The sequence below is a fragment of the Sapajus apella genome, unplaced genomic scaffold (genome assembly GCF_009761245.1).
Source record: "Sapajus apella isolate SASKATOON/1434 unplaced genomic scaffold, GSC_monkey_1.0 scaffold16, whole genome shotgun sequence".
Lineage (NCBI taxonomy): Eukaryota > Metazoa > Chordata > Mammalia > Primates > Cebidae > Sapajus > Sapajus apella.
The window spans coordinates 12,678,685-12,682,634 of NW_022436956.1; the positions used below are offsets into that span (position 1 = coordinate 12,678,685).

The 3,950-nt window shown below is 47.3% G+C and overlaps 1 non-coding gene across 1 annotated transcript; it reads left to right on the plus strand.

Moving 5' to 3' along the window:
- Nucleotides 1-1,731: 1,731 nt before the first annotated feature.
- Nucleotides 1,732-1,922, plus strand: LOC116556470. Its single transcript, XR_004271019.1, has one exon. It is a non-coding gene; the product is annotated as a U2 spliceosomal RNA (small nuclear RNA).
- Nucleotides 1,923-3,950: the final 2,028 nt, after the last annotated feature.

The following is a 3,950-nucleotide window of genomic DNA, read 5'->3' on the forward strand; positions in this document are numbered from 1 at the left end:
GGAAGGAAGGAGGAAAGGATGGAAGGAAGGAAGGAAGGAGAAAAGGATGGAAGGAAGGAAAGAGAAAAGGATAGAAGGAAGGAAGGAGAAGGGAAGGGGAAAGGAAGGAAGGGAGAAAGGAAAAGACTATATAGCTCTTTGAGAGAATAAGACAGTACTATAAGTATGGCCATGGAAAGATTTTTAAAGCTGTAATTTCAAGGAAAAAAAATACAGACTGTGCTAAATGGTACCGTTTATGTAAAAGGGGGACTACATATATGTGTTTATCTATGTTCATAAGAAATATCTATGGAAGGAATTTTCAGAATGAGTTATTGTAATTGACTTTAAGAAGTGGTGGGGTGGTCCAAGAGTCAGGGATAAAAGACTCACCTATGTCTTTTTGCTATGTGCATTTTTATTTGATTTTAAATTATTATTTGATTTGCATTTATTATTTGATTATTTTACTTTAAGATTTCAGATTTTTTCAAGCTTTGGGACATTTGCATTTTACTCGTGGTTGAGCATCTCTAATCCCAAAATCCCAAATCCCAAAATGCTCCAATGAGCATCTCCTTTGAGCGTCATTTTAATTTTAATTTTAATTTTATTTTATTTTGAGCACTATTTCAGCATTCAAAAAGTTTCAGATTTTGAAACGTTTACTGAGTGCCTTCCACATGCCAGGCACCAGACTAGCGCGGGGAAACGGGTGAGTACTGATGAGGGTCCCAGCCCCCAGTGATAGGATTTCGTGGGGGGGCGGAGATAAAGGATTGCCCAGAAGGGTGGTGAGTGGAGTAGCTGATATAAATAACAGGGTGCGATGAAATACATAGGAGGGCTGCTGGTCACATATGGGGCGGGTGCCGAGGGCCCTTCATTAAGGGACTGCTTCCTGGAGGGGTGACACCCAAGCGGCGTCCTGACAACCTGAGTCGAGTCAGAAGTAACCATGAGAGGAGGAGGTGGAAGGAATCCACGTCCCAAGAGACAGGCAACTTTCCCTGCACAGCACAGGCCACGGTCTGTGCACAGAAGCCACAGGAGTCGCAGGCACAGGGGCTGGGGAGGATCCTTGCTGGGCCCTCGCCGTCCACGCGCCGCCTACGCACCGCCTCCCTCTGCCAGGTGTCTGCTGTCAGCCAGAGGAACTCCAGTCCCTGCTCTGGGAAGCCTCTCCAGGCCTTCCGCTTCCCCGACTCCGAACGGGTCCCTGATCCAGCAGGTACCAGGCTGGTCTCCCGGCCAGCTGTGGACGAACTAAAGGCCCAGCGCAGCCTGGGCTCCTCCAGTGATGATGCCCTGGGACCTTGTCTTTCTCCAGGAAAACGTGGACCACTGTCCACCTTCTACAGACCCCTTCTACAGACCCCTCTCGCCCTCGCCCCAAATCTATTTCGGTTTTATCTTTTCGCTCAGTTGATACAAACAAGGAAGCCCCGGCCGCCACGCGGAGGCGGCCTCGGGGGCGGAGTCAACAGCGGAGGCCACGCCCTCTGATAAAGGGCGGGGCATGCAAATTTGAAATGAAAGTCCGGGAACAACAGAACAACCTCGGGTGTAAGATTTCCTTTTTGAAATGTGGAGAATAAGAAATCAGGCCGAGTGTGTAATGGCATCAATAGTGGTGTGGAAGAGACCAAGGTAATGAAGGGAATGAGGCAAAGAGAAAGGCTGGAGCTCTCACCGCGACTTGAATGTGGATGAGAATGGGACGGTGACTGCGGGGGCGAAGGCGACAGCATCGCTTCTCGGCCTTTTGGCTAAGATCAAGTGTAGTATCTGTTCTTATCAGTTTAATATCTGATACGTCCTCTATCCGAGGACAATGTATTAAATGCATTTTTGGAGTCAGGAGATGGAATAGGAGCTTGCTCCATCCACTCCACGCATTGACCTGGTATTGCAGTACATCCAGGAACGGTGCACCCCCTCGGGGGATACAATCGGGTTACAAAGTCAGAGTTAACTTTATTGTGGTGTAGCTTGTTCGTACCATCAGACACATCAGTTCTCTCTGATCAGTTCTTTTATTTTTTCGTAGGTACCACAAAGCTTTTTGTTTTTTGATGGTTATTGTAGGTTTTGGCTGTTTGGAAGTACGTAATTTCAGCTTGGCCGTTGAGTGATGGTGTATTTTTAGCGGAATGCGGTGTACTACTTACCCACCCTGGACTTGGATGTTTTGCTTTTTTTTTTTTTTTTTTTTTTGTTTTTGTCTAAATGTGGGATACATGTGAGGAATCTGCAGGTTTGTTGCATGGGTCTGCATGTGCCATGATAGTTTGCTGCACCTATCAACCAGTCATGTAGCTTCCAGGCTCTGCAAGCAGTGGGTATTCGTCCTAATGCGCGGGCTCTCTTCCTTTGCCCCCAACTTCCCGTCTGGCCTCGGTGTGTGATGTTCCCCTTCCTGTGTCCACGTGTTCTCATTGTTCAATTCACACTGTGGGTGAGAATATGCAGTGTTTGGTTTTCTGTTCCTGTGCCGATTTGCTGGGAATGATGGCTTTCAGTTTCATCCATGTTCCTGCAGAAAACGAACTCATTCTTTTTTACGGCTGCATGGTCATTCCATGGTGTTATATGTGCCACATTTTCTTTGTCCAGCCTATCATTGATGGGCATTCGAATTGGTTCAAAGTCTTTGCTATTCTAAATAGTACCTCAATAAACATAGGTGTCTACGTGTAAAAAAAAATCAGATTTTGAAGCATTTTAGATTTCAGAATAGGGGTAATAAACTCTCATTGATACATGCTACAAGGTGGGTGAAATTTGGAAACATTGTGCCAAGTGAAAGAAGCCAGACACTAAAAGTTACATATTACATAATTCAATTTATATGAAATGTCTAGAATAGACAAATCTGTAGAAACAGAAGGTAAATTAGTGTTTGCTGGCGGCTGGGGTTGGGGAAGAGAACGGAGAGTGATCACTGATGTGTATGGGATTTCTTTTGGAATAATGGCAGTGACCTGAGGGAGTGGCAGGATGGGAAGCCTGGGTTATGAAACCGCAAGGCACACCTATGACCACAGTGCACGTGCTGCAGCCTGTGGTGTGCAGAAGGACGCAGAGGCAGGAGGAGCTGAGGCCGGTGGGTATGGAGAGCTCATGGGGGAGCCCGAATTTAGTCTTAAAAAATTTAAAATGATTCTGCAGACAATGGAACATATTGGCTTTCCTGGAGGAGAGAAGTGTCCTACGTTTTGACCTCCCATCTGTGTGGACTGTACACAGAGAAGGAGAAACGCTAGAGTTGTATCGACATAGGTAAACCACGCAGGGGCCTTCGCGAGAGGAAACGCTGCATAATACTGGAAACTTCCCTCTGCCTTTTCTGTCAGACGAAAACTCTGGAAAGAGCCATCCACCTTCATATGAAGGAATGAACCAGTGCAGCCCACGGAGCCACAATCTCAGCAAAGGCTGAGACTCACCCCCACCTGCTTGCTGATGTTGGATCTCGCACCTTCCATTCCAGATGTTTCACTGCCTGTAAGGGATATGTTCCCACTCCATCCTGCTTAACTCTATTGACCTCTGCTGGTCACCTGCATGTGTGCGCAGCGTTGAGAATAGTGTCTGATCCATAGCCAATGCCACCTAAGGGATTGCTGTGGTCTGGCTATAATCTGGATCCCCTGCTCCTCCCATGTGAGCTGTGTGTGAAAGCATCAGTCCCCAAAGCAGTCTGCTGTGTTCCAGCAAGTTCCCAGCCTGGGCCAAGCATTCCAACTTGACAAGCCAATCTGGGATCGGGGTCCCCCCAGGGCTGGTTTTTCTTACTTTATAGGTTATCTTGACCAGTGCAGTGGCTCACGCCTGTAATCCCAGCACTTTGGGAGGCTGAGGCGGGCAGATCAGCTGAGGTCAGGAGTTCAAGACCAGCCTGGCCAACATGGTGAAGCCCTATCTCTACTAAAAGACACACACACACACACACACACACACACACA